This window comes from Sinohyriopsis cumingii, chromosome 17, assembly GCF_028554795.1.
Source record: "Sinohyriopsis cumingii isolate HCF-2022 chromosome 17, ASM2855479v2, whole genome shotgun sequence".
NCBI lineage: Eukaryota > Metazoa > Mollusca > Bivalvia > Unionida > Unionidae > Sinohyriopsis > Sinohyriopsis cumingii.
Window position 1 is genome coordinate 64,682,102 of NC_142977.1, and position 25,144 is coordinate 64,707,245.

The 25,144-nt window shown below is 35.3% G+C and overlaps 1 long non-coding RNA gene and 1 pseudogene across 2 annotated transcripts in view; both read right to left on the reverse strand.

Annotated features, from left to right (window-relative positions):
* LOC149779120 (deoxycytidylate deaminase-like) overlaps window positions 1-6,254 on the reverse strand; it is a 28,989-nt pseudogene extending 22,735 nt beyond the window's left edge. Inside the window, exon 1 of the transcript XR_016415333.1 lies at window positions 6,221-6,254. The product of XR_016415333.1 is annotated as a deoxycytidylate deaminase-like (transcript). The remainder of the gene's footprint in view (window positions 1-6,220) is intronic.
* An 8,115-nt stretch (window positions 6,255-14,369) lies between these two features.
* On the reverse strand, window positions 14,370-18,185 carry LOC149779121 (uncharacterized). The gene is made up of 2 exons (XR_016415373.1): window positions 17,733-18,185; window positions 14,370-15,644 (listed from the first exon to the last, which is right to left on the reverse strand). It is a non-coding gene; the product is annotated as an uncharacterized LOC149779121 (long non-coding RNA).
* Between the last annotated feature and the right edge of the window lie 6,959 nt (window positions 18,186-25,144).

Consider the following 25,144-nt stretch of genomic DNA (forward strand, 5'->3'; position numbering starts at 1 on the left):
TTGAACATGAACCCGTGCTTTATGTTCTGCTAACAGTACAGCAACAAATCCCAGAAATTCTTTACCTGGATCAGCTTGTATTCTGTGTTTGTGTGTGTGTGTGTGTGTGTGTGTGTGTGTGTGTGTGTGTGATTTGGATTTTTCCCCTAACTTTAACGATTTTCAGTCATATTGCTACGATGTCTGAAGTGTGGCATTTTATAGTGATGTCTAGCACAGGAGCATCATGCCGCAGACAAGTCACATCATGTCCCACATAGTCACAGTATCCTCTTAATGCTGAGCGCCATGTGAGGCAACTGCAAATACCGTCTGTATACGTCTTTGGGATGACTCGGCCGGTGTTCGAACCCACGACCTCTACTTGTACTAATCCTTGCCATGATAGTGCTGAACCTGCATAAATACATTTAAGTGCATCGGTGACACTTTAGAAGCTAATGGCTCAGCTTCTTTACATCTTCTTGTCATGTGTACAATGGTTAGTGCTTACTTGTATATGCATCCACCTATACGATTATTTGAAAGAGAAACTGATCCGCCTGATGAACCTCATAAGGTGTTTCTACGTTCATGATTAATTGTCATGGATGAAATCTATTACACCATGTTGATGTATACGGATATCGTTTTGACATTTATACATCAAGTGATGACGGTAACATGCATCAACAACACAATTTATATGTCCTCCACAAGCGTCTGGTTGGGTGTTAAAATCAAATCCTATATCAGACCCACAGTAATTATATTCTTGAATGTGATTTCTCTCTGGTATGTTCTCAATGGAATTCCTGGTACTTTAATCAATACCGCAGCGACACAATCACCGGTGTCTTTAATGAATTTAATTTTTCCTCCACATTGAACAGACATTTCCTTCATCGTGGCTATATTATTATGCGGTTGAATCCTGGTTGGATTTGTACTTCGATTTGTCATGCGACATCTCACACAATATAAAAACATTATTGTGTTTTATACACCAAATGTGCTGACACTTAAGATGGCATCACAAAAAAGGAAATTCAGCGTCAATGACATTGCAAGTTGCGCATAAACTGTTACAGCATAGTTCCGGTGAAATTGGAAGTTCCTTGTTTCCAAACTCAGTTCGCAAACTCGTCTTTGGTTAGCAAAATCTAAACTATCGTTGAATATAATTTTGAAGTAGTGAGTATTGAATCGATTGAAAGGATCGCACCGTCAGAACACGATCGACCGAGTTATGTTATATTCAGGTATTTGAGAAGCAATGTGTCCACGGTTGATTTCTATTACACGATCGATGAAACTCCTGCCATTGATAATCTTGATTCAAGTGAGATTAATCCTGAGCAAGTTTTGAACTCCAAATCTTCCTGGGAGAATTTTTCCCGAGGCCGATAAAAATATACCGTTACGATTTATTTAACACAACCATACGATATGTGCCTGAAGTGATCCGCAAGCACTATAACATGTTGATACAATTTCGTAGTATTTACTCGAATGGACTCTCAAGCATCAATTGGACTTAGTGTGCCACCGATTACGCGTAACAATATGAACTGATTCCTAATGCTATAGCCGGTCATAAAATTGTCAAAGGTATGTTATATTCCACACAAATTGCACGAGAAGACCTCACTGTGGGCTTTGAGCACGCTTTTTCACGACTGAGTAAACCACAAAGGAAATTGTTGAACATTCCCATCTTATTAAAAATTCACAAGTATAACCGTGGAACATGTGGCGGAGCATGAAATCAGAAGAACCGGTACTAATTTGTAAGATAGCTAAATGCACTAAGGCTACTAAACATTACACGTGGACAGCCTCAGAAGCTATTAGATGATTGCCAAATGCAATTGTGAAAATGAAAGAAGATATCTGAAAGACTGTGATATTATGAGTGTTATAGCAAATGGCATCCGTGTACTTGTTGAAGATGTTAGAGAGGTTATTGACAGCATACCAAATGTGTCACGTAAGTACAAGTCGCAGATGCAAACACCATCTCAATATTTTAAAGAACAAGTTCGCAAAGAGATTTTAGTGAATCTTATGCATGTCACTCATTACAGTCCCTACAACTAAAAAGATGATCTGGTAAAATTATGATAAGCACACGTTCACAGAACGGCCTAAAATGATATTTAATGAATTTACTTGAAAAATAAACTGAATGGATGAACGGCGGGATCGCTATATAAAAATATTTACTGTGTTTATGAACTGATAAACTGTAGAAAGTGGGAGACCGTTTGCTGGTCATGGTGTAAATAACTTGTGTGTTTTCGGTCACATCCTGAATATTATTGAAAAGTAAATAACTCGTTTGTAGTGGTGACACCCTGAATTTATTGGACTTCCCAAGGGAGCACGTGACATTGCGTCGATCATTGAAGACATTCAACTAAGAATTAAATTGCTAACCCGCAAGGAATCTAAACTGTTATGCGTGACCATCTACCCACACTGAGTTATGTCATGTCAATCGAATCTACACCGAATGCGATGGACATTAAACGGTCATTTCTCGACTGGCCTTGAATATATTTCCGATGACAGCAGATTTTTACTCATGGAATATCATATCATCTAACACTGTCAAAATTACCTCAATGGTTCAAATCAATTTACCCTGTGCTGCCATCAGTGCTTGTTATGACAGTGAAAACTCCTCAGGTGTGCACTCTCTAGGCTACATGCTTGTTTGGTCTTTTACTAGATGCGGAGCCAGATGACCTATCATCACTTTTTGCTATTTCGCTATTTTATCTTCCATGCCATAATAGTCGTTTGACAGATATTTGTTTAACCCTTGTAGATCAGAATAGGCACTTTGTGGGTCTTCGGGGCAAAACACTAACGATACAAATGTACATTGAAAAACGACCTGATATTTCAAAATAATGACACTCGTAGGTGGATGTGTGATACAGTTTGTGTTGTTGACGCGATTATTCCATTTTAAACAGTGATTACAGAAATGGCCTCATCAATGTAATCAGCCTCTACACCAGTCATTACAAACGTTGCAATGCTAGTCGTTGATAACATGAAAAACGTTTCTGTTGATCGGTTAAATAATTTGAGATTGCAAGCCGTTTATCTAATCCGAGATCGACTACGAAAATTTGTGACTTGACAACCAAAAGTTGAATCAAAATATTATTAAAATATCCATCAACAGAATGAGAGAATCAGTTGCTAACATCACCATTGAAGACGCTCAACAATTTTTGTCCGATTAGGTAAATGCCAATTTAACAATAGAGAGCGGATATAGTTTGTTGCGCAAATGGTATTTGGAAGAATCGATAACGTACACCTTCACCATGGTTTAGTTCTAAACCTCCGACTTCACATTTGACATGTGTGCGCCTGTATCGGTAGATCGAAGCAAAAAAGATTTTCAGTAGTATTTCTAGGGTCCCTGATAAACAGAAAATAAAGTTAAAGTACAAGAAACTTATATTCTTCTTTGATGTGACGATTTCTAGTAAATTGAGTGTAAACGTACACATTTAAACATCGCCGGTGACGATTACCCCACAGTTTGATTTGTTAACAATGGCGTTATGAAGTTGTTCAACCGTGCACGCATTATATAGACGGAAATGAAATTGGTTCAATTCTCGACTACGATGCCACGACAATTATTGAACTCACCAGATACAGTGATTATTATGCAAGATCCGCTTGCCCAACTAAGATGTTCATCAATGACACATCTGATAATGCAGATTCTCAACCATATACAATTTGGCGACCTCTACACCTTGAACGCAACGTTGATGCATACATACACACTATAGTCATAGGTGCTAACAACGCTTTTAACAATGGAATTTGCGCAAAATCAGTCACAGCATAGTTGAGCTTCATTGCAATTTCCGTTTACGATTCCTCTCATCCATATATTCATGCTTTGTATGGATGTTCGCATTTTTATTTCTGGAGTCTAACGTACAGTCTCGAACAGTGCAGCGATGCAGTTTGGCAGTGCGCTCGTATCGCTGCTAGTTGAGTTGGGTTGTCAACATTAACATTATGATGCCTGTAATATCCACTTCACTGATTACAGAAGAATGTGTGTTCTCGCTTGTGAAATCTGGAACTTTGGCAACGGTGTCATTTCTCTATATACCATAGATTCGCGCCCACCACGCGATAATTACATTCAGTTTGCATCGCAAATAAGTACTCAGCATGGTCTTAGTGCAACAAACACGTGTTCTTGGCGTTCAAACTATAGATTGGTATGATGACACAACCCGTAGCAAGATGACAGTTGACTACTTAACAGTGACTTAAGTTTCTCTGCGGTTAAACGGTCATCCTGTACGTCTAAGCAACTTTGCTTGTCTATGCAGAAAATTATACTGTACCGGTAAATCACAATCGGTGGTTTCACATGGATCGACATCTAACCGTTCGAGCTTGTTTGCAAATTTTCAGCACGACTTCATTACGTTGTTCCCAATTTATTTATTTTCATTTTAAGATCTGGATTTGTTTATACAGTCCATTAGCAGCATGCATTTTCATGTACTTGTATAATTTGCCAGGCATGTCTGCAGTGAGACAGTTTATAGTGATGGTTAGCACTGGGGCATCATGCCGCAGACATGTAGCATGATGTCGCACCCAGTCACATTATCCTGACACCAGGCCGACCAGTCCTAACACTAACCTCTTAATGATGAGTGCCAAGCGAGGTAGCTGTTAGCACCTTTTTTTGTAAGTCTTTGGTATGACCAGGAGTTCCATGGGATAAGTATCCAGGAGAAAAACATCTTCCTGGATATAATTATTGTGGTCCTGGAACCCGACTTGATAAGCGACATCAACCAAGACATGGAGAGTATCCAATAAATGATATTAATCAAGCATGTAACGTTCATGATGTAGCCTATAAAAATACATATCTACAACAGTGACATATTGCAGATGTAAAGTTGATTCACTCGTTAAATTCCATACCAAATAGCTCTTTCCGAGGAAAGCTTGCTGGCTTCCTAGTAAACATCTGCGAAGAAAGGTAAATTATTGCTAGGGGTCGGTAGTTAATCAACCGATTATTATAATGGAATCGATTTATTATAGTCCAAGAGGATATTGGAAAGGTAGAGCAACGATTAATAAACTTGCTGATGCAGTGAATGTCACACGTTATTTTGCTGCAAATTGGTTAGCACGACAAGCAATATAGCAAATTTATCAATCACCACCTAAACAAATTTAGTACTCACATTATGATGTCAGCACTCCTAGTCAAGTTCATCAAGCGGATATTTTGATTTTACCTCACGATACTTTTAAATTGGTAGACGTTAAGTTTCGCATATTTGTATGTGCATGATTGACGTCAATTAGTCGTAATCATGTAAATTGTTGAACGGTTTAATCGAACACTTGCTGAGCGGTTATCTGGATATCAGTATGCGAGGGGAAAAATTCACAAAGACAAAAGATCTCGTGAATGGTTTGCAAGATTACCAAGTGTGATAGCTGCGTTAAATAATGAAATTATTCGTGCGATTTATATGACACCTACCTATTCACTAACAGCAACAACAAAAAAAACATGTACCAATACAACGACATAAATTTTCAAAACAACCATTACTAGGTAATATGACTGTCAGATATTTATATGAACCTGGTGAACTTGAAGATGGTATAAATGAGCGACTGATCCTATTTGGAATATTATGACACGTAAAATTTCCAGCGTGGTTACATGTACGGTAGACCGGCAATCTACAGACTAGATTCAACTGCTCTTCAACGTAGATTTGTACGTGAACAATTACAAGTAATTTCTGAAGACACAATTACCAATGCATTCACTTTTGTGAATTGACACCTCGACGTCGATTACATTCAAGACAGGTCAGCGTCACATTCTCGCTTGTGTGACCAAGACTACTATTAATTCTATCTATGGTAAATTTTCTTGGATTATTTCTTGAATATTGCCACAACATTACTGTGTTACAGCTCTCACACTGATTATTATATTGTTGTTGCAGCGTCTTGATACATTGGGCATCGAGATCAAAGTTGCGCTTACTTTTGTCACACTGTTTATAACTCGTTGTTTTTTCACTATATCATCGTTAGTTTCTTGAGTTTCATGATCATATTCTTTGAAAATAGTAACCCCCGCAGCTGAGATATTCTTCTAATTTGAGACACGCGAGATAAACTAAATTTGACCACTCCATACGATCATCAATAATCCAAATTGTAGCATCCGACATTGTTAATCCTTGTGACAAATGAATCGTTATAGCAAACCCTTGCGTCCATTTTGCTTATTGCTAACGCGCTCACAACAACACTGACACGAACTAACATAATATCATTTAACACAAAATTTTGTTTCTCCGACGATCCAGTAATTTCAAGGTTGATATTTTGTTGTCGCGAAACTGCTGGTCGATAACACAATGGTACGGGTAAATTTGAAAATTTGTCTTTATGTAACAAAAATAATTGTTTCTGAAGTGTATCACGAACTATCTTTCTACTTGCAAATATCAAATCATCTGGTCTCCATAAATTACAATGATCGTTCATAAGAGTTTCTGAAATTATCTCACGCATTAATTCACACTGAATTTTATTTGGTTGTAGTCTGATTAATTTCTTAATCTCTCCTAATTCTGGACAAAGTTCTCTATGATCATCATTTATTTTTTTCATACTAATCAACAAAATTCTTTAACCATTTGTGTGGAGACGATCCAACAAAAGGTGGTAGTTGACTATGATCGCCGCACATTATTACAGAAGTATTTTTTTCTTCTACAATCAATAAAAAAATATTGTTAGTGTTTCTAGCGGCACTGTACATATTTCATGCCAAATAATATTCCTTGGAATACATGTTACACTCATTCGTTCACAAGTCCATGTATCTCCTTCCATCCTAAGAAGCTGTGATAAGCATGATATTTAACTCTTCGTTCGTTCATTTCTCTGGCGAGTCTATTTGAAGGGTTTAACACAATTATGTTAACACATTACAAAGTACGGCGACGAAATAATTCGATGTCACGTGTTGTTTTACCAGAACCTCTCAGTCCATTAAGATAAACAGTCTTATGTCTAGATACTGGATCGTATATCGATGGTGCTGATGACAATTCTGATATTCAATTTTTTTTATAAATATTTTTGAATTCAACGTCAAAAGATTCAGAATAAATAAGTATATTTTCTTGTTTTATTCTCAATTCGCCCCATGAATCATAATCGCCTTCATGTAGTTGTTCTATAATCCTGCATATTTTTATTGCTAAAAATGAAACTGTGTTGACGCTAATAGCAGCATCAGAAAATCTGTTTATCATCGATGATAAATTTATCGAAACGTACGCAAGCATTGAAGATCTCAAATGAACAAACTTTGGCGAGGACTCACCATCAAAGTAACTAACAATTATACTTAATTTAGGTCCGTCCGATAATTTAACATTATTTCGACTTATAAACGTATTTTTCTTCGTTGTATCAGCAATCATAAACTCTAACTCAGTATCACCTATAATTAATCTTGTACAATGTCGTTTATGATCATATGATCCTCCTTGGGTAAATTTGTCAATTATTTTTCTGCCAAGATCATTGGCTAGTTTATTTTCAAAATCAGTTCTATCAGGATTTTTATCAAGGGAATATTTCTTTTGCTTTGGTAAACAAACATACTTGTTTCTGCGAACTGTATGATATAATTACTTCACTTACAACTAACGATAATAATATTTTTGGCATGTGCATAAATCGTAATAAAACTATTGGTGCCCACATTTTTCTCTGAAACGTGTTTGCCAATCCAAATATAACAAATCATATGGATATCTTCGGCAAATTTAAATGACCTGATACAAGTGAATCCAGTCAGTTCAAAATCTGGTAATGGTCCGTTAATCGCAACTTTGGTCATCTCGTGTGTTGGATGTCCAAATAGCTCAAAATATTTCGAACATTCTCCCATTCCAATAACAATTCCGGGATAAAATGCAGCCAAAGCAATCGAGATAATATCTTTGTAATAGTATCTGGTGTTATACAATGGACCGCGTCCATGTTCGACACAACTCGATATTGGATCATCGAGACAATCAAACCTCGTACGATTCCACCATGTTTTCTCTCTTCCAAAATAAGTCGCGACTGATGTAATCGTAAAACAATTACTGAGCTTCTTTTCATGATCGTCATGTTATATTTCAGCGCAAGATTTTTCATTTCTTTATGGAGAGATTCTCTACAATAAATATCTCCATTGATCATAATTTCCATTATCTGAACTTTGAAATAACTATACTGATACAGAATCATTCTTATTTATTCGTTAATAAAATCAAATAAATCTCCTTGGTAAACTCTAACGTTTCTATCTCTTGGAAATATCTTTATAGCAGAAGTCCAAGCATGTGCATTACGATCAATTATATTTATATGAGCTCCGTTCGATAACTATTTTGGCTCGTATATTACTTCTCCTGTTATTGTTTTTGCTGTTATTGGAATTCATTGGTTTTAGATCATGAACGCTGGGTTTATCATTCAGCAGATATACTGCATAAATAACTGCAGTCACAGGATACGCTTGTTAATAATACGGTTTGTCAATACCATTCGACATTCCAGGTTTGGTAGACACGCAGTTAGGTCTTCTTTGTGAGGTTGGGGTTGTTCCAGACTCTCTGGTTAAGTCTGGCCATCACTGCTGCTGCTTTGGCAATCCTGCCGTTCACCTCAGAATCAATGGAGAGTGAGCTGGAGATGTTAGACCCGAGGTATGTGAAGTTCTCGACAACTTCCAAGTTGTAACCATCGATGGTGACAGAGGGAGGGGAGTCTGCGTCCTGCGCCATGACGTTTTCTTCAAACTGATGGTCAGTCCAAATTCCTTACAAGCATGGGAGAGGCGGCATACCAGCTGCTGCAGTCCATCTTCCGTGTGTGATGTCAAGGCTGCATCGTCGGCGAAGAGCAATTCACGGATGAGTACGACAGTTTTATTAGTGTTACGTTAGCCGCATCAACTGTCTTGGGTCACTAGATGCTTTTCCTGCAAGTACCACGGTGTGTTTAGCGCCAAATATAACTTTTCTAACATTTCTACAAAATCCAAATATATGCGATAGTGGAATTATACTTGAAGAAATTTCTTATAGATTAAACATTGATTTGTGTGTCGCGAATTCTAAGTTGAAATCGTCATTCATCAATGTAATTGCGTCCCCAGCTGCATTTAGTCTCACGTTGCTACTTTCGGGGTGATCAGTGGTATCCTTTGCAAAATATTATTGACGGACCCCCTGATCTCGAGTAATCATCGCTGTATCTTGCAAGACAAAGTATAGTCGTGGCAACATCAACATTTTTGAGACACGATTCAATATTTTTTCCGTCAATCAAATATATGGCGCTGTTAAATAATGCCGTAACACCATTGTTAACAAAACCAGGTCGATCTAAAATTCAATATCTTCTTTTCTTACTTTTGGTTTTGTTGCAAGATTTTTTTTCTTCATTTCACCTGCATCAGATCGAACTTCGCCAATACCTTCATGATTTCTTCTTCTCTACCAGGTGGCTGAGCATCCACTATTTCAGCTGGAAGTTCTCGCAAGATTTTTTTGTTTTCTTAGTTCTTTCTGCTATTTTTCTAGTTTCTCTAGCAGTTTGCTCTAACGTCGGAAGAAGACCTTCGGTAGCCTCTGCAACTCTTTCAGTAACTTTCAACACAGGTTTAAATAATTGTTCTGAACCTTCTGCAAACTCAACTTGAGATTCTTGACGTTCTTGTAATTTTCATCTGACAGAATCACGTACAGGTAGATTTTTATGCATTGCATCTATTTCGTGCTCGAGATAATTTAGTAGTATAAGGTCCCATTATTGATATAATGATGATTTAATTGATCACACACACTTCATCAACAGGGCGGGTGCGACCACAAATGAACATCACGGTGGGTAAACAAATCATATACAAATATAGAAAAACACGAACGACAAAAAAAATAAGCTAATTAAAGAAACTCTAGATTATTAGAGGCTTCAGTTTGACGTTATTGAACTTGTATTTTCCCTTTTTTGTTTTTGGAGAAGTTTTATTTTTCATAAATGGAGTTTCAAACAAGTGGTATGTCCACTCTCCTTGTATCCCCGCTGCAAGAGATATATAATGGCTTCAGAAACTGTCTTAATTACATTTTCTTTTTTTAAAAGCGTGTTTTGTGTAGTTTTTTTAAAGACATAACTTTGTCTTTAAACATACGTTGCAGTTTTCATACTTATCTCGTGTGATGATGTAATCAACGCCCGCACGCCAGTGCAGAATTCGGAAAAGGTTTTAAAAAGAACAGCTGACTGCAATGTATTTGTATAAACTAAACTATACCCGCAGTCATGAAACAACACGAAACTTAACTTACTGGGGCAGTATGAGTCTCTGAAAATTGTATTTCATTCCCCTAATGTTGACCATATTAATTTTAAAGAAAATGGTTAGATTTTAATTGCGGAATTACTGTTAAACGAGCATTGATGTGATGTTTAATTTGTAAAGTCTATTGTCGGTAATTTACAGCTCCTATGAGAAACACAATTTAATTTAAACATGTGCAAGAAATATATATAAAGTCGCATTTTGCATCCGTATTTGTATACCTGATCAGCTGCATAATCTCTGAACATAATACAGTAGATAGCAACAGTGACGCGTTTATCGCAACAATTTACAAGGTGTGTAAATTTTGTTACTGCAATTATTTTGCCACAAAAATGAGTAAAGCATAAAATTAAATGTCTATTTACTTTATGATGCACATATTATTAAGAAGAGTTGAAAACTGTTCATAGTTGAATTAATTCCGGGATGTGTTGACTTTGAGACGATTTGTTGTATGAGGATGATAAAAATCCAGTTTGGTTAATCAGATATTTGAATTCCATCTGTACCATGGACAAATATGCCTCTATAATTTGAGCATTGTTTAGTATGCTGTTGTTGATTCAATTACAGTTTTGCTCTCATGGAAAGGGAATAACTTACATGTACATTTATACGTTAAAGTATAGAAAACCTGAAGCAATTGCCGCACGGAACCAATTAGGCCTAGCGCACGCCAGTCACATATTCAAGACTCTTTGTGGTACAATCTGAAATGGCGGAACAACTAATGAAAATCCAATATGTATTCAATTTCATCTCAGCAAGCATTTACGATAGTACGGTAAATGCTACCTTAAATCTCAAGGGGTTACGTCAAAATTGCAATAATTAGAAATGGAATGGTTAGTTAGGAAACGAACTTTGAAATAGGTATTTATACTGATTTGGAAACAAGTAAAAAGCCATATCTGGTGTAGCTTGTCTAGCATCCGAAATATTTGACAGAAAATGAAATCCTAGTGGCTACTAAATTTTACAATAACTTGTGTAATGATCATATCAAGATACATAGACCGTATTGGATGTGGCAGAAGAAATAGCAGTCTAGTTGTTGGATATTTCTATGACTGGAGCATTGCTTGATGTAAAACTACGCTGGATGCTTCATTGGGCGGGGAGGCTGGTCTGTTTGTTTTGCCTTTCTGTCTGACGTTGACTATCATATGGTGCACTACTAGTAGTACTAGAAACCTTTCGTCATTGTCCTTGAGATTATATGAATCTAGAAGTTACCATTGTATTTGTCTGCTCAAAAGGAACTATACCAAAAGAACATCTGATATGATTTGAGAACATACTAGACACAAAAATCTTAGATTGGCCGATTTTTTCATATCGATCTATAATATTTTGTTTGGTAAATTCTTGAAAAAAATTGATTTATTCGGATGGATTTCAATCCGGCAAACCTACATTTTCTTCCTGATGAACACTTTCAGCAATATTTATTTTCCATCTGCTTCCAGACGGTTCACATCGGTGATTCGGGGATACTTCTCCTATGCTGTGTACGCGCGTGTGTGAATGTATTTGTGTATGTGTAGGAGGTTGACATGGTGACTCATTAAATATAAGGAACTCCATTTTACGTGCCATAAACATACATTAAGAATAACATGGCATTTAAAGTGTTGGTATAAAGTAAATTGATATACCAATACTATTGGTATATCAAAATGTGATCCGCCCATGGAGCAAAAATACGAATATAATGGCTGTCAGAATAAAAACGGAATTGCTTGCTTGTCCTTTTTAAAAGAAGTTTAAACTTTGTACACACAATATCAAGTTTAATAAGAAGAAGCACAAGAAGTTGTAAAGTGAATCATGTTGTACTAGTAAACGTACTAGTAACAATACTACATAGTTAATTCCCAAATATATGCATTAACAATACCCTATTTTCCCACCACTGATTTTGTGATCTCTAAAACCTGATGTAGCAATAATACTACATAGCTCTCCACCAAACCCATGTAGTAACAATGCCCTATTTCTAGGCACTGATTTTGTGATCTCCAAAGCCTGATGTAGTAACAATACTACATGGCTCTCCACCAAACCCAAGAAGTAACAATACCCTATTTCTAGGGCACTGATTTTGTGATCTCCAAAGTCTGATGTAGTAACAATACTACATGGCTGTCCCCCAAACACATGTAGTAACAATACCCTATTTCTAGGCATTGATTTGTTTTCTTCAAATTCTGATGTAGTAACAATACTACATGGCTCTACACCAAACCCATGTAGTAACAATACCCTATTTCTAGGCATTGATTTGTTTTCCTCAAAATCTGATGTAGTGACAATACTACATGGCTCTCCACCAAACCCATGTAGTAACAATACCCTATTTCTAGGCACTGATTTTGTGATCTCCAAAGTCTGATGTAGTAACAATACTACATGGCTATCCCCCAAACACATGTAGTAACAATACCCTATTTCCAGTCACTGATTTTGTGATCTCCAAAGCCTGATGTAGTAACAATACTACATAGCTCTCCACCAAACCCATGTAGTAATATTACCCTGTTTCCATGTGACATTGTAAAGCAGAGTCTGTGATCTCCAAAATATGATGTAGTAACAAGCTACATTGTCAATCACCAAATTTGTGTAGTAAGATTACTTTATTTCTAGGTGACATTGTAAAACTGATTGTGTTTATCTCCAAAACTTGATGTAGAGATAATACTACATTGATCATTCATTTGTATTACCCTATTTCCATTTAACAGTGTAACACTAACTTATTTGATTTGCAAAACCTGGTGTAGTAAAAATACTACATCGTTAATTCCAAAGCACAAGTAGCAACATTACCCTATTTCCATGGTAACAGTATAACATTCATTTGGTTGTTTAAAATATCTGATGTAAGATTACTAGATCTATGCCTCACACTGCCTTCAGAATATAAAAAAATGATGTGTTGTTATTCCTTTATGACTTGAACTTTGTGTTTAATATTAGTTGTAAATGCTTTTTATATTCATATATTATTCTACTGATTATCAAATGTACTACCCTCCCAAGTGGAGACTGCCCATGGTAACCGCTCCGGTGGCCTAGTGGTTAGAGCATCCGCCTCGGATGCTGGAGGTCGTGGGTTCGATCCCCATCCGAGTCATACCAGAGACTTAAAAAATGGTACTAACAGCTGCCTCGCTTGGCGTTCAGCATTAAGAGGTTAGTGTTAGGACTGGTCGGCCTGGTGTCAGGATAATGTGACTGGGTGGGACATCATGCTACATGTCTGCGGCATGATGCCCCAGTGCTAGACATCACTATAAACTGCCACATTGCAGACATCGTAGCGATATGACTGAAAAATTGTTAAAGCTACTTTAAAAATCAAAAATCACATCACATCACATCACATCACTGCCCATGGTAGTAATAATATAATCCATCATATGCCTCTGTGTAGACTATGATCATTCCATCCTTGGCTCAGAATTTAAAGTGGTACACAAGGCTGTGCTGAGTGTTTGATGCAGATCTGTAATCCCAAGTGGAAAATTTCTATCCCAGATCAAAGCACAATGATTATTATTTTTGGACACATTTTTAATCAAAACGGGAGTCCATGTCAAAAAGGCATACTGGTAATATTGCAGCAACTTTGAAACTTTCCTTAATTAATGATAGAGCTTAAAAAGTTAGATTTACACTGAACTATTCAGTGGAAACTTTCAGTGATGTTCCTTTTAGCTTTCAAAGAACACAAACACAATAGTTAAAATTTGTTATAGCAATGCCAATACACAGTGTCTGAATTGTGTATGACAGCAATGATACACATATGAAGAGGTCACAAAAATAAGTCCACTTTTATTGATAAGATTAATCAAGATGGACAAAAATAATGACATAGTTTTCATTCGACTTTGAGGTACAATTGATTTACCCTTCAGAAAAGATACAATAAGAATGTATATTTTATAAACAAAACAACAATTACAACAGCAGCTTTTTCAGCTTAAAATGGTTGTTTTGACTACTGGGAAAATATGTTCAGGTGATGATGCAAATCAAGACATATTTGATATTTTGTGTGCTCCCTGTAAATGTTTCTATGAAGATGATAATATCACTATATTGCCAAACATACCATATACCTAATTAAATTTAAGGTGATTCCTGAATACATTTACATATCATTTGATATTTGCTTATACCAAGAGGTGCTGATGTTAAATGTGACTAGTTATAGATTTTATTTTGAAATAATATCTGGATACAAAGAAAGATGTCATCCCTATATCAAATTTGTCATCCTGAAGACCATGCTAAGCCTTCTTTCTATGATCTGTGCACAGATAGATACGTAACAAGTGTGTCACTTTAAACTGAATAATGAACATTGTTCTAGATAATAAGGGCTGTTCCATTAAAAACATCCATGGGACAAAGGGAATGCACTTTTAAAGAAGGGTACTCACCCATAGATGCCATTTAGAAATTTCTTATCATTTTAATATGAACTCGTTGAAATCAAAGTACCCTGTCATATATTTTTAAAAAACTGCCTTCCCTGGGTACCATGTATGTTTAAATGGAACACCCCTAATGGTTATAATAGCGCAATCATATCTTTGTAAAGAAGCAAACAGTAACAAGTGTGCATATACTGTCTTCACAAAATAGTACAAAATACTTCCTATAGAGATTATGTCATAAGTTTCATATGTTAGCATTAAAGATTGAACAAATTTGTAAATTTTGCTCAAAACAGTGATGTCTTGAAAGAATCAAACCGGTCTCAAAAGGAAAATATATCACACAGATCGTACAACAATTTACTTTTGTCATATGATTAATATCAGTTTTGCAGTTTTGTGCAACTGCCACAATTGTTAGACTTATTTTAAATAATTTCTTTCTCTAGTTTCCAGCCACTTGTTAATATTTTTCATTGAAATTATATCTTTGGTGACATGTCCAAACAATTTACATGCTAGATAAGCTGTATCTATAATCTGTTTGCCTTTTCTATTAAGCTTCATTGACATTTTGCTGTATGCCAATTTCTCATTTTGCATTTTTGCTATTGGTTCTTTACAAAATATTAAGTGTTTTCGTCTGAAGAAATGGCCAGATACAAAAATGTGTGGGTGTATTCAACAAGAGCTAACTCTTGGTCTGTGCCTTCTGATCCTTTTCCTTCCTGCAATCAAAGATATAAAAAAATTAATTTGTTACTACTAATCTAAAAACCAAATGCATAAAATCTGTGAAGATGAAATAATTAAAGATATAATCTTGAGAAACATACACTTTAAAGCATATAGATGTTTAATTTTCTGTCACAAATGTCCTAAAGACAAAAGGCCCATAGACCCACTACACGAATGAGTAAACCTCTGTAAACTTTACATTGGCATAAAGATACATGTCATGGGGACAAATGTTAGGCATTATTGATTTGTATTGAATTGTACAATGGAATTTAATAAAGTTAGTCAGAATCATGCCGAATAATCACTAACATTTATTTGCAAAAATATAAGCTTAATAATAAGTGTGCATTTGGAATTAAGCTAACAAGGTACAATGCTCCCTCGATAACTCATGCCCTGATAACTTATAACGTAGGATCAGGCATGGATCCCACTTTTTAAACCAGAACATACCCCAAAAATTGATCCCTTTGTTGAACTTGAAGAAAATCGCGATCAAAATTGGTAATGGAAACTTTGATGTATTGCTCACTTTATCGTTGAAAAAGGTAAATAGGACCTAGAAATGTTAATCAGCACTATGAATTATCAAATTTAAAAATAGGTCATACAATATTTTAAATTTTCTTTCATTACGACATTCCTAGCACACTGCAATTAACGACATGTAAGGAAATTTTGATCAATGAAAATGTCATTCACACTGAGTGGAGACAGTACTTTAATAAATAAATACAAATTAAATAAAAATTGTATCAATTGAAATTAGTGTTTTCGTTCCATCTTTTAGTTCCTTTTTAGTGTAATCATCATAAATGCAATGTGTCCTCTTGCAATTAAACGTTAAATGCGTCAATCTACCGTAACAGCTATGTCTGCTAGCATCTTCTGAAAACCTAATTAAGTGCCAACTGTGTTTTGATAACTGACTTCCGGAAGTATTTGTTGTATTGTTGCATTGAATTAAAAGCTGGTCTCCTTTGTATTAACATATTAAGTATGTCTTTTGAATCAAATAAAGGAGGTGGAATAAAAGAAAAGTTAAAAGGCATGAAAACTCTAAAAACTTAAAATCTAGCAGCCCCGATCATATGTCGGGTGAACTCACTTCATTTGATCAATCGAACACTTATAAATGTTATTGTGTATGTAACACGAAGATGACAAGGCAGCCAAGCAAAATAAATACTTCGTAAAATAAAGAGTTGGATTTCACAGACATTTAATATCGACATGATTGTAAAATGAGGAATTAGTCAATAAACAGCACAGTTCCCTAACGCCGCTCTCCCCCCCCACCAGTTTTCTTGCTATCAAAGGGATTTTTGTTCTCAACTTTTGGAGGTTCCTTGGTAACTCACATCCTGCTTATAGTGTGGTCTATGTTTGTGGACCTCGTTATGAAGTAAGGACTTTTATAATCAGTTATCCAATATATATAAAATTGTGTCTTTTGTGTTCTTCCTACCAGTGTCCAATATTCATAGCGTATATTGTAGAGGTTCCTTTTTAGTTAATTCTCCACAAATGCTTCCAATATGAATAAATATATGGTCGAAGTATTTAACATTACCGGATTTGCAGCTGTGTATCTTTCATAATGACCAAATGGAGAATATCTTCCAAGTCTTATTACCCAGCCTAATGATGTTATTGTCTTTTAGACTAAAGGTCTGCTTGGGTTATTATTGTGGTACTAGTCACAATACATCAAATTCGTATATAAAATACCTTGAAATAATATTTACTGATATCTATAAGGCCATTCTAAAGCTTAAATACAATATGCAGCTCAGTTAAAGCCAATACAGTTTACATACATAACTGATATAGCTAATCACATCTACTGTATAGCTTGAAAACAAAAAATAAATATGACTTGGAAAATCTCATATAAAATATTCATCCATCTTTAAAAGAAAGTGATTTACTAGTTTTGAATTAACCAGTTTGATGTCAATTTTGTTTATGGAAATTACATTATATAAGATTAAAAAAGTCAAATGAAAATATAACTATCAAATTAAAAGAAAATATTAAATCAATTGTCAAATATCATGACGTTGAAAACATACCTTTGCATGTTGTCTGACTGCTGTTACAGATATGTGAAGTATCTTCTTTTCTGTCATCAAAACATCTTTCAAAACAAAAAGATTGTCTTTCATCCCCCACTTATCTTTCTGTGCCATTTGGCTTTGCTGTTTATTGGTGTGATCCCTCTCAGACTTGTATCATAGAAGGGACCCCCTATGTCACTTCACTAAGGATGGAGTTTCAGAAATGACCAGGCAAAATGATATCAGTTTGCCTTTTATGAGAAACCCAATTACTGGACTGGAGGACATGAAGGCTATCATATTTCAGATTATCAATGTCAGTTTGTTGGAATCCAATTGACTGCAATTGCTACAAAGAGAAACCTGTTGATATGTGATTCTGCAGCTGTTCCCCTGTAGCTGTGCAGGGTCACCTGGATGAGGACTTTTCAGAATTAGATTTTGAAAACATTTTAGCACAATTAAGCAAAAACATATAATTGACCTAATTAGATGTTCAGGACATTATAACTTCATTGTATTTTATACTTTCCACACTTTGTACTTGAACATGCTGTCTTACAACAATTCCAAGTACAAGAAATTCACATATTCTGTCTATATCAGTATGTAAATGTGTTGTAACTGTGCATGGGAAAGACTGTATGTATGTATGTATGTATGTATGTATGTCTGTATGCATGTATGGATGGATGGATGTATTTGTGTGTGTATGTATGTATGTATGTATGTATGTATGTATGGATGGATGGATGGATGGATGGATAGGAATGTATGTATGTATGTATGTATTTGTGTGTGTATGTATGTATTTGTGTATGTATGTATGTATGTATGTAATTTCACCTAGTAAAGCAACCTGTGATGGCTCATTTCATAGGGAATCAGACTCATAATCCTAACATTCAAGCTTTGACAGTCTGCTCAAGCCAGCATTGGGCTAACCACTTTGGTGTGTCCTTGGGAAAAGTATTTGGTTATAATGGTGCTGACAAAACCATCAAAAGCAAAACACAAAAAGCATCCAGTAAAATCCGGCTCTGTGGGTCAACAATATTATAGCTAATGAAGCAGACTCAAAGAACAAATACTTACAGTAACAAGGAAAACAAAATTATCCTCTGGGTTTTTATCAACTCATTACAGTACCTACCTTGATATCATATAAAAGAAAGTTATTGTATGCCATGCCCTGTCTTATCACTGTGAACATCATTTCATTGTCAAGATAACTTGTATATGAATGTTTCTACTTCATAATTCTTATTCCCAATTGCATCTAGAGATTACTTTTCTAAAAGATTTGCAATGGCAGTTATATTGATTATTCTCTGGCTCATGTAAAGTTACAAATGGTAACATTGTTCAAGACCGCTCTCATGGCCTAGTGGTTAGAGCATCTGCCTTGGATGCAGGAGGTTATGGGTTTGATCCCCGGCCAAGTCATACCAAAGACTTACAAAAATGGTACCAACAGCTGCCTCGCTTTGCACTCAGCATTAAGAGGCTAGTGTTAGGACTGGTTGACCTGGTGTCAGGATAATGTGACTCGGTGGGACATCATGCTACATGTCTGTGTCATGGTGCCGCAGTGCTATACATCACTATAAACTGCTACTCTGCAGACATCACACATCACAGCAAATTGACTGAAAAATTGTTAAAGCTACATTAAAAATTCAAATCACACACACACATAATTTGTCACACCAGCATAAGTTGTCAGCTGAGTGATATACCATACCTTTATTCCATTCATTGCAATTAATAAACTGCATAGAAAACTGATCATCTTCATTCTATATTCAGAGTGATGCTCTTTTCAAAAGCAGAGGGTTAACATTAGAGGCAGCATGGTTCAAACACTGACTCTGTTCAACACTGACCCATGGGAATTAGTTAATGAAGATAGCCTTGACACACAGGGTGTTAGGCTGAAAATTATTTCAGCTGTTAGTACAAGTATCAACCACAGTTATCTCTAATGGTGTTACTAAATATATTTGCTGGTCCTGATTGTCCAATGAGACATCAATCTCTGTTAATTATCAGAGCACCTGCCTTAGTTGCATGGTTTTCAAAGTATCAGTGCTTGTAGTTGCCTGTATAAAAGTGTACAATAAATAACAGATTGGAACTTGCTGTTTAGTAAATCATTCAAGTAAAAAAAAGTAGAAAAAGCTATCAGAACCATATTATTTGAATTGTTTTCAAGCAAGTATGTCAGGCATAACCACTTACATACAGAACCATGTCTAGTCTAATATGATTATCATACCAAAATGAATTTTAGGCCAAAAAAACACTCCAGCCCTCACACGTTTTGTGTACCCATTCCTCTCTCTCTCCTCTCTCACTGATTTATTCTCTAGTATAAAAAATAAGCATTGTACTCAAAGTTAAAATGCTGTAGCTATTATTTTTTCAAACTGTATGACATTTTCTGCATCAGTGTGCTTCTAGCAAACACGCTTGCAGACAACAATATCTTGCTACATTAAATGATTATGCATGTAGTTACAATATAGTAATTTTTATTGGTTCAGTTTATTTAATGCAATTACATGTAGCAAACAGTATTTTTTCCTCCAAACAGTGCCGATGTCATAAACTATCCTAACAAATAGGTTTAAGATTGCGTCTTGTCAGTTTTGCAAAAAAATCATAGATCACTTCTCTATCCAAATGTAAGAATTATATGAAAATATATACTAAGATGGTCAGACTCATGATAGCTTATAACTATGTTTTTAAAAGTGTTTTTTCTGATGCATTTAAAAGTTTGAACTAAAATCTAATCTCAACTTCCTCTAATCTCTCCATCTTGAACCCAAATAACATTCAATTCTAAATGTTTTGGGTTTTGTGATGGCTATTTTATGTCATATGTATTAGTACTGTATTGATTACCTGGAATGACTGCTGATCATTCAGATATTATTGCTAATCATTTAAAAAATTGGTAACAGTGAGTTACCCCTCAACCTTACTTCATAACACTAAGCATATTTAGCTAGTTGTACAAATTTTATTTACAGATTGAAAACTGTGCATAAAATGTCTTGCTCACGGTCTGGATTTCTTCAAAAGCAAGCTTTAAACATGAACTGATGCAATCTAACTAATATATCTGCCATGGATACAGCCAAATGCTATACATGTCCCATTGTCTGCTATTCTTAGATATAATACAGATTAATATTAATACTATCTTTGCTCATACTGTATGCAGTGGTATGTAGTAACATGATATCTTATGGTTTGTGTGTCTACTAGTCATTTTAAAACTAGACATGCACAAGCGTTATAACTTTGCAGTGATTCTGAAAATCACGGTATCATTGTTACTGATTATTGCATGCAATGGTGGATAAAACGGCAAACTAATTAAAGGTATTATATATGCCTGAACTTCATGCAAACACAAGTGTATATTACATTTGTGTCAGCAGGAGTAACATATATGTTTCACTTGATTTTAGAAATTGAATTTGCTGTAATTCTCACCATTTCACAGTCTGTACATGTTTTGTAAATTGCAATTAACAAATTAATGTTTTCTCATGAATTATGGGCTTCCAGTTAAGTAATTTACTGCAAGCTAACTTTATTCTTAGTACAATGTGATTCACTCTTTACTGCACACCGCTCCGATGGCCTAGTTGTAAGAGCATCTGCCTTGGATGTGGGAGGTCGTCGGTTCAATCCCCAGCTGAGTCATACCAAAGACTTACAAAAATGGTTCTAACAGCTGCCTCACTTGGCTCTCAGCATTAAGAGGTTAGTGATAGGACTAGTCGGTCTGGTATCAGGATAATGTGACATGATGCCCCAGTGCTAGACATCACTATAAACTGCCACACTATAGACATCGTAGCAGTATGATTGGAAAATTGTTAAAGTACATTAAAAATCCAAATCACACACACACACACACACACACACTTTAGTGCAATGTGACTTTCACTCTTTACTGCAATGTGACTGTCACTCTTTACTTCAAGGAGGCTTGCTCTTTACTGCAGTGTGAATGTCACTCTTTACTGCAGTTTGACCATCACTTTTTAATAAGTGTGACTGTCACTTCTGGTGCAGTGTGACTGTCATTCTTTACAGCAATGTGACACACGCCCTTGGTGCAATGTCACTGTTACTCTTTACTGTAGTGTGACTGTCAATCTTTACTGCACTGTGACTGTCACTCTTGGTGAAATGTGAGTGTCACTCTTTACTGTAGTGTGACTGTCAATCTTTACTGCCATGTGACTGTCACTCTTGGTGAAATGTGAGTGTCACTCTTTACTGCAATGTGACTGTCACTCTTAACTGCAGTGTGACTGTCACTCTTGGTGCAATGAGACTGTCTCTTTTGGCAGATACACATACCTGATCATAAATTTACTTAAAATAGCTATCATTTACTTAAGAAAATTACAGAATTCATAGAATGTATGCTCTGTGTAGAATTCTTTAAGTTGAATAAAAACAAAAAGAAAACCTGAAACAAGAACATTAGTGGCACTATTACATTCATATCTACTAAGGAATACCATCTTTATTATTCTTTAACTAGATCTGTATATATGTATGTTAACACAAAAATCATTCTGTCCATTAAGTCATTATTAGTCCTAGGTTCAACAAAATGAGACTGCAGTTCAGCCAAAACTTGATAAAATATAACCATTGTGTACAAATTTCCAAGGAGAATCAATCTGGTTTGTATTTGAAACTCTCTCAAATTTTACACTTTCTTGCAGGTTTTATCAGGAATATATTGAGTATGTGTGTACAATGAGGAATCACTAACAAAGATAACACCCATATGTATACATTAAGTAATTTCTTGCATGTTTGTTTCAGCCATGCATACATATTTGGATAGTTTGAGTACCTTTTCGTGATAATGTATTAGATTTAATTCAGTCTTCTTTGAATTAAATGTAGCCAACCGAATTTGGGACCATTCCTATATCCTTACACATTAACTGAGTTTCAGTTTCAAAACAATGATATTCTTTAATTCAGGAAGGAGAAACCTTTTCAGTTAAAATCTACTGAAACGAAATGATTAAGTTTAGTGGATTGGGCTATCTCAATACTAAATTCAAGTTGCTCCCAAGCAGCTATGTTATAATTAGGTGATCATCATATCCATGCAGCTACTACCTTCTTCCCTGTATTATTTAGTTATATCCATGTACATTCAAGGTCAGAAATGTCCAAGTCACACTGTAGAACAGTCTGAATGTTTTTTTTTTAATGCTTGCATCACACTCAAGTGTAACCTTTCCTTCCTGTATTTCATCATTTAGAATACTATGCTTAAGCCACATCTCAGCAAAAATCACTACATTAGGCAGGAAAAAGTAAATATGTGTGTTTCTGTTTGGCTGACCATCTCTGTTTTTTGTTGCTGACCCCTATCACTTTTTCCCCCTGGAGTATTTTTTTAAAATCCCAAAATTGATTTGTGCACCTAACTGAGCAAAGTATTTAAAGTGCTTAGTAGAGTATATATATTAGTCATTTCAATATATATATATATATATATATATATATATATATATATATATATATATATATATATATATATATATACATATATATATATATATATATACATATATATATATATATATATATATATATATATATATATATATATATATATATATATATATATATATATATATATATATATATATATATATATATATATATTTGTTGTTGGTCTAGGGTTTAACGCCATTTTTCAGCACAAGATAGGCTATACATGGCGGCCAGTATTAATGGTAGAGGAAGAACCCTGGAAAATCCAGGGAAGAACCACCGACCAACGAGAAGCTACTGGCAGGCTTTCCCATGTACCCATGCACTAGCCGAGCCTTGGACTTGAACCCATGCAGACAGAGGTGAGATGGCAGTGATATGTAATGCTGAGTGCTTTAGACCACTCAGCCACTCAGGGCCCCAATATATATATATATATATATATATATATATATATATATATATATATATATATATATATATATATAATAGTGCAATATTAAATATACTTTTTGGGCCTCAGACATTTCCCAGCATCAATTTTCTTGTGCTTTTTATTGCACTTTCAACACATTATTGTCTATATCATGCTAACCCAGGGTGGCATAGGCCAGTATCCAGCCTGCAAACTAAGCTCTTTCTGTGTATCACATCAATGTTACATCTTAGACGCTGTACATTAAAGTACATAATATTACAATAATTTCAACATGTTTGCGAACTGGGCTTAGGTTATATCAATGTCAACAAAAGTAAGATCCTAATACAAAAAATACATTACTATGACAATAAAAAGAAATATTACGTGATGGAAAATATGCTAATCAGAAGAGTTTCTGGTGTAATTTTACTAGCCACCTTGGAAGGCTTTCCATTGACCAGATAATTTTTCTGGTAACGTCTCATCAGAGCGCAAACCATTAGAGCTTATCCCACTAGAGCGCAAAAAATATTTTTGTCCTACTAGAGCTAATCTTATTAGGGCACATCCCATTAGAGCACGAAGAACTAGTATGACTAGAGCGCAAACTAATCAAAAGAATTTTGAAGAAACACAGTATTTATTATTCTCGTTCGAGGGGTTGATCATTGATCTTTGCATTTTATTATTTTATGATGTGTCATACTCATACTGTCCCTGGAGCTGGTTTCTTTGTTTTCCTTATATTTCTTTATGACATATACTTCCTTCTTCAGACACTAGGTCTTGCGACTGGTTTCTATAACATGGTCTCTAAATTATAGTGATCTTGACCAAGGATCAATCTATTACAGTAATGTGTTTGTGTTATATATGTATCTATATTGTTTTATTCATGTAATATCGTGTTTGTGCAAGGAATGACTACATTATATTTTAATTTGCATTACATTTTTTATCTACTTGTTTATTTGCGTACAAAAGGAATAAACAGGTGTCAGGTATAATAGTTGTATAAAATTTTGTGTATTGATGTTTCTCTGGTTTCTGTCTAGTAATTATTTTCTAATAGAACCGCTCCGGTGGCCTAGTGGTTAGAGCGTCCGCCTCGGATGCGGGAGGTCGTGGGTTCGATCCCCAGGCTAGACATACCAGAGACTTAAAAAATGGTACTAACAGCTGCCTTGCTTGGCGTTCAGCATTAAGAGGTTAGTGTTAGGACTGGTCAGCCTGGTGCCAGGATAATGTGACTGGGTGGGACATCATGCTACATGTCTGCGGCATGATGCCCCAGTGCTAGACATCACTATAAACTGCCACATTGCAGACATCGTAGTGATATGACTTAAAAATTGTTAAAGCTACGTTAAAAATCAAAATCACATCACATTTTCTAATAGTGACGAGACCGCCGTTTTTGTACATATATATATATATATATATATATATATAT